Below are 10,740 nucleotides of genomic sequence, written 5' to 3'. Positions count from 1 at the left end.
TATTGCCCTTTCCTGTTTTTTTTTTTTTTTTTTTGTAGGGCTTGCTTTTAAAAACAGATGCTTGTAAAATTTATGTCTCTGTGTTGGCTTTGGTTTAAAATGAAAACTGGACTCCTTAGTGTGGCACGGCACCTTCTCGGTCTCACCAGCCTCAGCTATTTGTAGCCTTAGTGAGACGGGCTTGGGGTAAAACAGTCCCTCTTGGCTGCACAGGGGCAGCCCGCTCCTTCTCTCAGCCAGTCTTTTTAGGCTTGTTTTTCTCCCTTATGGGAGGGAATGCACTCTCCCCTCCTGGTGAGTCTTGCTACTCCTCACCTACTGGCAGCTTGACTTCCCCCTCCTCTCTCCAACAGGAGATGATTTAAAAAGGTCTTAGACAGCCCTTAGTTGGAATCAGCTGATCCTAATTGACCTCCGGTAACTCTCTCTCAGCTGATCCTAACTGATCTCTGGTAACCCCTTCTCAGCTGAATCTGATTGCCCTGTAGTCACCCCTCCTCAGTTGATAGGGAGGAGGACCTTTTACCCTTCTGGGACTGTTTTCTACCCTGCCCTTGCAGCTGTCTGTCTTGAGTTTATCACATTAGTTACAGACCATATCACAGTCAAAATGTTGTAGAATGGAATAAATTACAAGCCCCTTTGCTTCTCTACAATCAGGCTCCCCAGCAGGGTTGCTGACCATCAGTTGGCTTGGCTGAGTACAAAAAGAAGTGTGGAGTGGCTCCATGGGTACTGCACAGATGGCTGTTGCAGATCCACTCAGGCTGGAGATGGTACACAGATGATATTCAGACAATGAAATCTGAAAAAAAATGCTATTCGTTCAACATGTTACTGTACAATGTATCTTTTAAATTTCACAAATATAATACACTCACCACCCTGCTTTGTCCTTGAAGTTTAAGACCATCGATATGCAGCACATGGGCCCAATTCTCTTCTGCTCTGCAAGTTGAGTGGGTCAGAGGCCCAAGGCCAGAGCCAAAGGTAAACCAGAATCATAAGCCAGAGGTGGAGCCAGGGATCAGTACCAGAGAGACAGAAGTCGAATGTCAGAACCAGAGGGTCAATCAGAGTCATAAGCCAGAGCCAAGGATAGGGTTGCCAACCCTCTCACTTTCACCAGGAGTCTGCTGGAATCAAGCTCTCTCTCCCGGAGGCTACTTTAGCCAAACCGGGAGATTTTGGGTGCTAATAGTCTGGCACGGCAGTGGAGCTAAGGCAGGCTTCCTTACTTGCCATGGCTCTGTGCCGCTCCCAGAAGTGGCCAGCACCGTTCCTGTAGCCCCTGTGGGGTGGGAGTAGGGAGTTTCCGCGCACTGCCCCGACCCAAAGTGCTGACTCTGCAGCTCCCATTGGCTAGGAACTGTGACCAATGGGAGCTGTGGGGGCGGTGCCTGAGGACATCAGCACACAGAGACCCCCTGACTCCCCCACCTAGGAGCTGCTGCCAGAGTGATGTGCTGGTTGCTTTTGGGAGCTGCCCGAGGAAAGCGCCAATCTCCTGATGCCCCTCCTGTACCCCAACCCCCTGCCCCAGCCCAGAGCCTGCACCCAAACTTCCTCCCAGAACCTGCACCCCTTCCTGCACCCAGACTCCCTCCCAGAGCCTGCACCCCACACCCCAACCCCCAGACCCAGCCCAGAGCCTGCACCCAAAGTTCCCCCCAGAGCCTGTGCCCTGCACCCCATCCCACACCCCATCCCTTTGCCACAGCCTAGAGCCCGTACCCAACCCCCTGCCCCTGCCTGGTGAACGTGAGTGGGGGGGGGGAGGGGAGAGCAAGCAATGGACGGAGGTAGGATGGAGTGAGCGGGGGCAGGGCCTCGGAGAAGGGGTGGGACATGGGTGTGGCAAGTGTCTTTGGGTTTGCGTGATTAGACAGTTGGCAACCCTAGCCAAGGATCAAAGCTAGAAGTCTAAAGCTGGAGGGGAACAGCAGAGCAGGAGCAGAGGCTGGAAGGAGGCACTGGAACAAAGCAGGAGCTGGAACAGAGCAGGGGCAGTTGTAGGCAGGGTACACAGTGAGCAGCCACTGGTCTGCTGTAGAGGGCATGTTTATAAGCCAGTCAGGGGCAGTGGCCACTCTTTTAGTTCCAAGGCCCTGAAGCTGGGCTCTACATATCGATGGTCTTAAACTTCAAGGACAAAGCAGGGTGGTGAGTTTATTATATTTGTGAAATTTAAAAGATACATTGTACAGTAACATGTTGAACGAATAGCATTTTTTTTCAGATTTCATTGTCTGAATATCATCTGTGTACCATCTCCAGCCTGAGTGGATCTGCAACAGCCATCTGTGCAGTATCCATGGAGCCACTCCACACTTCTTTTTGTACTCAGCCAAGCCAACTGATGGTCAGAAACCCTGCTGGGGAGCCTGATTGGTTGCCTAGCAGCAAAGGTAGTCAGAGAGCAGGCCAGCAGCTAGTCCTAACTGGTATGGTCCCTGACATTATCAATTGCTATAAGATGCCTGGATATAATTCTTCTTAATAATAAATATAGAAATATAGCACTGGAAGGAACTGCGAGAGGTCATCTAGTCCATCTGCCTGTGCTAATGCAGGATTAAGTGTATCTAGAGCAGTGATTCCCAGACTTCTTCCACCGCGTGTGCAGGGAAAGCCCCTGCCGGGCCGGGTCGGTTTGTTTACCTGCCGCGTCCGCAGGTTCGGCCGATCGCGGCTCCCACTGGCCACGATTCACTGCTCCAGGCCAAGGGGAGCTGCTGGAAGCGGTGGCCAGTATGTCCCTCGGCCCGCGCCGCTTCCAGCAGCTCCCACTGGCCTGGAGCAGCGAACCACGGCCAGTGGGAGCCACGATCGGCTGAACCTGCGGACGCGGCAGGTAAACAAACCGGCCAGGCCCGGCAGGAGCTTTCCCTGCACAAGTGGTGGAATAAGTTTGGGAACCACTGATCTAGAGCATCGTAGCATGAATCAAAACACAGGAAATGTTAAAACTGATCTTTACCAAGTTGAAAAAAATGCACAGATATCAATGGATCCAAGAAAAAAAATTGCATTATAGTATAATTATATGATGTTTCTGAGCTACCTGCTCTTGTTCCACCACATACACATAATGGGCTCCAAAGCTGCTGCTTCAAAACTGAACAAGAAGACTTGACACACCCTCAAAAAAGAAAGCAAGCATTGGTGCAGCCTTGCAACAATCTAATGGAAAGAACAGTAGAGATAGAAAAGTAAGGGTGGGTCCAGAACACTCTTACATCAGACTATTACAGGTGGAAACACAGGTGAACATAAGGAAAACGTAATACACTGATGTGGCTATTTTTGCACTAAAATTACAATACGGTAGCTCTGCTAAAGTACCTGCAGTTGCATTCTGGTGATCTCCAGTTTATTTTAATTATTGTCAGGACATGACACTTAGAAATAAAGGTTACCTGTTGTGGTAGTATGGAATTTTTAAAAAATACAGACCATCATACCCAAGAGGGAACAACAACTTGATTCAATTTTTGTTAGCAAAATATTGCTGCTAGATGGCTAAATAAATGACAGTTCACGACCCTAATACAGGCTATGTATTGTGTGTCTTTTCTCCTTTTTCTTTTTGACATCTTCAGTTCCTTCTATCCTACAGCTTCTCTCTTTTTTCATGTTTTGTTTTTTCTTTTCCCCTTTTTTATTCCCTCCTTGTGTCTTTCCCTTTCTTACACCGACATGTTAATTTCCTGATGGTTTTCTATCAGTGGGATCAAAAGCAGAATTTGGGTCAATATTTTTAATAAGCCAGAGCAGCATCCCCTTTCTTTTGAGACGTTCCTTTCCCCCTTATCTGTTGCATCTTCCCTTATACGTTGTTCCCCTTAATGATTCTCTCTCCTTATTTACCTCTTTTTCTCCCTGTCTGAATGATAGGGCTAAGACCACCACCAAGCAGATGTGTTGAGAAGAGATGACCTTGTCAAAGAGTACCTGCCCTGGGACACCTGCAGTACTTTATAGGCATTCCAAGCACCAATATTGGCATTCATAGATTAATATTGTTCTACAGATTTTTATAGTTACTTGAAGAATTCTCAACACTTCTGTCATAAATATCAAGGGAAGGGTAACCACCTTTCTGTATACAGTGCTATAAAATCCCTCTTGGCCAGAGGCAAAACCCTTTCACCTGTAAAGGGTTAAGAAGCTAAGGTAACCTCGCTGGCACCTGACCCAAAATGGCCAATGAGGGGACAAGATACTTTCAAATCTGGAGGCGGGGGTGGAAACAAAGGGTTCTATCTGTCTGTGTGATGCTTTTGCCGGGAACAGATCAGAAATGCAAGCCTTAACTTCCTGTTAAGTTAGTAAGTAATCTAGCTAGAAAATGCGTTAGATTTTCTTTTGTTTAATGGTTGGTAAAATAAGCTGTGCTGGAGGGAATGTATATTCCTGTTTTTGTATCTTTTTGTAACTTAAGGTTTTGCCTAGAGGGATTCTCTATGTTTTGAATCTGATTACCCTGTAAGGTATTTACCCTCCTGATTTTACAGAGGTGATTTTTTTTACCTTTTCTTTAATTAAAATTCTTCTTTTAAGAACCTGATTGATTTTTCATTGTTCTTAAGATCCAAGGGTTTGGGTCTGTGTTCACCTGTACCAATTGGTGAGGATTATTATCAAGCCTTCCCCAGGAAAGGGGGTGTAGGGCTTGGGGGGATATTTTGGGGGAAGACGTCTCCAAGTGGTCTCTTTCCCTGTTCTTTGCTTAAAACACTTGGTGGTGGCAGCATACTGTTCAAGGACAAGGCAAAGTTTGTACCTTGGGGAAGTTTTTAACCTAAGCTGGTAAGAATAAGCTTAGGGGGTCTTTCATGCAGGTCCCCACATCTGTACCCTAGAGTTCAGAGTGGGGAAGGAACCTTGACAACTTCCATGGCTGTTTTTAAATACAAATACTTTAACTGAAGACAGTAACCCATGAAATATCATCTCACTAAATCTTTGGAAGAATAAGGCTTGGAGCTCAACCTGTTTCCATAATATAGTGAATTGTTACACTGCCATCTAGTGGTAGTATGCCACAATAGCCAGACAATTATATCCTACTATAGTTGCAGTATTTTTATTCTGATGTGTGTACTAATGAAGTATTACTTATTAGTTAGAATAAGACTGCCCTGCTGTCTTTCCTGTCAAACTTACAGCTCATGGACTTGACAGAAGGATCTGAATGGTAATTATATAACAAGGAGAACAGTATTTTGTCCTTTCCTTGTATTTATTAAATCAATTTTATATTAACAAAGACAACTCAATTCCTAGTAAATATCAGAATTAACAAAGATTATATGTGACTTTTCACATGTAATGAGAAGGATGACTAAATATAAGGAGCCAAAAAACTGGACAACTATTTTCTGCTAGCAGAGCATCAAACTAAATAGTACAACAATACATGGGGAAAGACAAATAATATGAAAACAAACACTTAATTTAGTGAAATATCAAGTAGGAATTTTTTTTCTTACAAACAAACTCCAACCTGGAATTTCAATGCATAAATGAGGGTGTAAATGCATAAAAGTTAAGAAATTAAAAATGATTGTTTCCACTGCATCTACTACCGAGCCACATTCCACCATACATACTGTATTAAAGCAATAATATAATTATAAATATAGCTCTGAAGTGCCAAACATAACATTGGTATAACAGCAGCAAATAATGGTTGCTGTGGAAGAATTTCTGAATTTTCTGACGGTTTGCTTTTAAATCCTCAAACTCAGCATTGCACTGATATACTTGTAGCAGTACATGATAAATTGGTTTGAAGGTGTTTACAGTGTGCACTGTATATTTTCTGGGCAAAATACTGTTCCCAGTGAAAATGTAAATTTTGCCATTGACTTCAATGTGATCAGGATCTGGCCTTATATAGACATAGACCTCCATCCTGGAATTCACAACACTCAGGTGGACTGTTGTTGCCCACACATCATCCCATGAAGTTCACTGTGGGCCTGTGAAGGCACAAAAATCCACCCATGTGCAAGAAGCTGCAGGATCAGGGCCATAGTCCTTTCCATATATAAAAAAGTAAGATGTAAATTGTAAAATAATTCCAAATAATCTCAGCGTGTGCACAGTTCATAGTAGTGAATGTTTCCTGCCTTTGTAATAGGTAGAGATGCATGCTTTATGAAAATAGGACAAATACTGCAAGAAGGTGGAATAAAAAAGTAGGACATTTGGCTGTCTGACTGTAGGGTAGGCAGAGCAGATAAGCTTGCTATAAAATAAAACAATGCTATTTAAAGCAAAAGATCTGGTCTCCCTAGTAATGAACCATATTTACTGGAAAGAGATTTATTGATATCCTTTATGCACTAATCATAGTTACTATTAACTGTTTCTGTTATCCCTAGCTGAAAAACACAAGTAACCAGTGATGTAGACAGGCATATATTCATCCCTCCAGCATTCAGAAGTCACAAAGAGATAGACCGTGGTCCAGCTTGTGTGACTTACTACCTTTCACCAGCTATTCCGACCAGAGTTATCCTTAATTCTTCCCTGTAGTGATGCCGGGGGGGGGGGAGAAACAATCAAAAAATTCTAATGTGCCTTTCAAAGTCAGTTTACCCTAATTACAGATTGCAAATGTAACACTTGTTGGTGGGCGGGATAGAACCTGTGACCTCTGGTAGCTATATGCATGAGCCACTACTGCATGAGCTAAAAGCAAACTGGCTATTACCTAAGGCTGTAGAGCAGACTCATTAATCTCTCTCTCTAAGTGGCCTCGGTGCCACGAGATGGGACAGAACAGCACACCCAGGCGATGTGTGGGTTACACAAACACTAAAATCCCTTAATCATGATCATATGGATATCGCATGACATCCCTACAAGGCAAAGTTAAGTTGTCTGGGGGCTTGAACTATGGATTTCCATACCTTAACGTGTCTGGATTTCTTTTAAGTAATCTTAACTCTGAAAGTCCTGGGTTTATAATGCTTGGTTTAGGATAATTACAACATCCCTGTAATTATTTTTACCCTTAAATTACTGACACATACTCTCAATCTTAACTCCATTTTAATGCACTTTTGTCTTGGAATAATAATAATACTGCTGCTGCTGTTGGCTAGTGAGAATTAAAATTTTTACTGCTCGTCTTGTAGCTGCACAGCATGTCGAGAATCAGTCTCATAATTATAACTTCTAATAATTAGCAACTGTTCCTGTGTGCTTTATCCAGGGCAATTACATTATTTGCCTCCTCTGCCAGCTGCAGTGACAGGAAGTCAAGAAAGACACAGAGGGCCTACAGGCTGCTGGCAGGCAATTATATATAATAAGGTGCTACAGAAAGCACAGCACAGCAGGTGCAGCCCAAGGAGGAAGAGTCAAAACGCTGGGGTTGGCACAGAGTTGGGAAGAAAATCTGGGATATGAACTGGTGGCACACAAGGCCTGACCCAGAAAAATATGCAAGGTCAAGGAGGAGTAAAACCTTTACCTAGCAAGAAGCTGCAGCTTAGACAGAAACAGGCTGTGGGGAGTAAGTGATTGGAAGTGAATCCCGGAAACCATCTTCTATAAAAGGTATTTACATAGCCTTTTAAAACAGGCAGCTATGTTTGTATAGTGCCTTTCAGCCTGAAGGATCCTGAAGCACTTCACATGCCCTCACACCACTGAAACACATCCCAGTGCACAAACTAAGCGGCAATAGGTGTATAATAGGGTGCAGGGAGTGAGTACCTATTGACATCCCAGCGGGGTGGGCGGGCACAAGCCTGCACACATCTGAATGTCCCTCCCCCAATCTAAGGGAAGGAGCGACTGGACCCAGGGCTCAAGCAAGTTCGGGGGGCAACAAATATTGAAAACAAGCACAAGCGTGAGTGTCACAGAGTCAAAATCAGGCAGCCAGAAGGTGACACCGAGCAGAGAACCCCAGACAGCGTCCCCTGCTCCTTGAAGGTGTCCAGGGAGCCAGTGGACACAGCCCAGAAGAACTCTGCCCTGACACATGATCTATGGGGCCTATTTATGTTCCTCCCCCAGTCTCAGAGCACCTCCCTGTCCAGCATCCTCCTCCTGGTATGGCAGATGGCCACCTTGGCCAGTGCCAGGAAGAGGTTGATGAGGAGTTCTTGCAAATTCGTGGGGCCATGGATGGAGTTTACATATATTAGGAGGTGTGGGGGAAAGTGCAGCCAGAATTGAATGAGAAGATTCTAAAGGAGCTGGAAAAGGGGCTGCAACCTGGCACATTCTATATAAATGTGCACCAGGGTCTCCCTCACGCCACAGAAGTGGTCAGTGTCCAGAAGTGGTGGGGTGAACCATGCCAAGTACATGCCCATGCTCATGGCTCCATGAAGGAGCCACCAACTAATATCCCTAGCGGGCCAAGGTAGAATACAGGCTAGCCTACTGGGGCTCCTCACCCTCCACAGGTAGTAAGAGGTCCCAACACTTGGTGTCGGGGTGGGACACAAGGGTGAGGAAATGAAAGTTATGGAGTATGAACATATACAGCTGTGTCCTAGGCATGGTTTGGAAATGAACCAGCTGCAGCTCATGCAGCTGGCTTGGGTTATGCTGGGGAGTGGCCAGGGGGCTCGCAGGATTGCTGCCTGATGACAAAGTACAGAGGGCCATGGGCATGCAGGGAGCACCCTCCCACAGAACCCGCTCATGAAGGCCTAAGGGGAGGGCAGCCTTGAGTATGCGCTGGGGGACATGATGGGTGGGGAGCCCCATGCACTGGCCAAGCACCAGGGGATCCACCCAGTCCCCCTAGTCATAGTTCAGGAAGTCTATGGTCCTGGTGGTATCTGCCAGGACCAACCTCCAGTATACTGAGGACTCCGCCACCTGCACACCAAGGTGGGGGTTGTGTGAGAGGGGCTCTGTGAGGAGATCTTCCCCCTTGGTACCCACCACAGACCTGGTCACCGAGACCAGCTTCCAGGTCTGGAGGAGGTCCTGGTAGAAGACTGGAGCTCAGAGAGGTCTTGCAGAAGATCCCTTGAATGGAGGTAAAAGAGCTGCCAGTTGTATCAGAGCCCTCAGAGGTGGCGGAGGAAGGCATGTGCCAGCATGCTCCATGCCGGACTTCCTGCACCATAAAGGAGTTTCTGCAAGGCCTGGAAGTGGAAGACATGGACCTGACTGCAGAGGCAGAGCAGGCCCTGTCCCCCCTTCTCCAGGGGATGATTCAGAACCCCTGCAGATACCAATTGCAGCCCCAGCCAAAAGAACTCCAGCGTTAACCTCTGGAAGCAGGCCAAGGTACCCAGGGCTTTGAGCCGGTGCCAAAGCATGGACCCAGCTGGTTAAGCTCCAGTATAGGTGCTGCAACTCAGGGTGCGGGGGGTGCTGCAGCCTCCCCTGGCTTGAAGTGGTTTCTATTATATACCGGATTTACAGTTTGGTTCAATGGCTCTCAGCGCTCCCACTCTACAAATTGTTCCAGCACCTCTGAGCTCCAGTGCCCTCTCCCGCAGGGAAAGGCACCAGAGCAGTCCCGTCCACCTCCACAACCACTTAGTCACCTGCCCTCCAAATCATGCCAGTTCTCTGGTGGGGAGAGATGGATGACGGAAAGGTAAATGCCCAGATAGAGCAGCAGATCCGTGCTCCACCAGATGGCCTAGAGCACAGGTGGGAGGGACCTGCCTGCCACCTGTCCCAGACCATCAGGCCAGAGCTCTTGACCTAGTTGACCCAGGCAGAGGAGGCTGCCAAGTAGACAGCTTGGTAGGCTCCCAGCCATGTCAGGTCACCCAGGTCCTGAACCATGAGGAGCACATTATCAGCATACTCTGACAGGACTACCCACAACTCTGGCTTGTGGAGCACCAACTACATCAACCTCCTGCGGAGAAGACAGAGGAAGGGCTCAATGGCCAGAGTGTACAGTTGGCCTGAGAGCAGGCAGCCTTGATGCACCCCTTGACCGAAGATGATGGGTTTGGTAAGGGTCCAGTGGAGCTTGACCAGACACTCTGCAGAGGTGTACAGCACCTGGAGAAAGCCCACAAAATGGGGCCGGAAGCCAAATGCACACAGAGTGCCTGGGAGATAGCATTCGACATGGTGGACCACGGGTTTCTCCTGGTCCAGGGACAGGAGGGCGAATCCCTATGCCATCCCTATACCCAAATAAAAGAAGGTGCCGGACTTGATAAAGATGATCAAAGAAGGTACAGCCCAGGACAGTGTAGGTCTGGATAGGATGGACTGGCCTGGACCACCAGCATGGACCACAGACACAGCAAGATGGCCTTTGCTACAACCTTGTAGTTCGTGCTGAGGAGCAAGACAGGACGCCAGTTCCGAAGATCACAGTGGTCCCCCGTCTTGGGTAGCAGAGCGAGCACGGTCTGCCTGCGTGTCAGGGGGAACACCACACTCCCTAAGGACTCAGCCCAGATGATGGTGAGATCCAGGCCAAGGATGTCCCAGAACGTGTGGTAAAACTCCATGGTCAGCTCAGTGATGCCCGGGGATTAATTAGTAGGCATCAGGTGGAGGGCTTCCGAGAAGTCAGCCAGAGTGAGAGGCAACTCCAGCTGGGCTGAGTCACCCGTGCTGATCGTCAGGAGTCCATTTCAGAATACCCCACAGGCATTGGTCAGATCTGGGGAGAAGAGGCTGACATAGAAGGCCCTGGCCCTCTCCCATATCTCCAATGGATCTGTAAGGGGGATACCATCACCCACCTGGAGGCAGGTGACATACTTCTTGGCCCCCCCC

Source organism: Natator depressus, chromosome 2 (genome assembly GCF_965152275.1).
Source record: "Natator depressus isolate rNatDep1 chromosome 2, rNatDep2.hap1, whole genome shotgun sequence".
In the NCBI taxonomy this organism is placed as follows: Eukaryota; Metazoa; Chordata; order Testudines; family Cheloniidae; genus Natator; species Natator depressus.
This window is presented reverse-complemented; position numbering follows the sequence as displayed.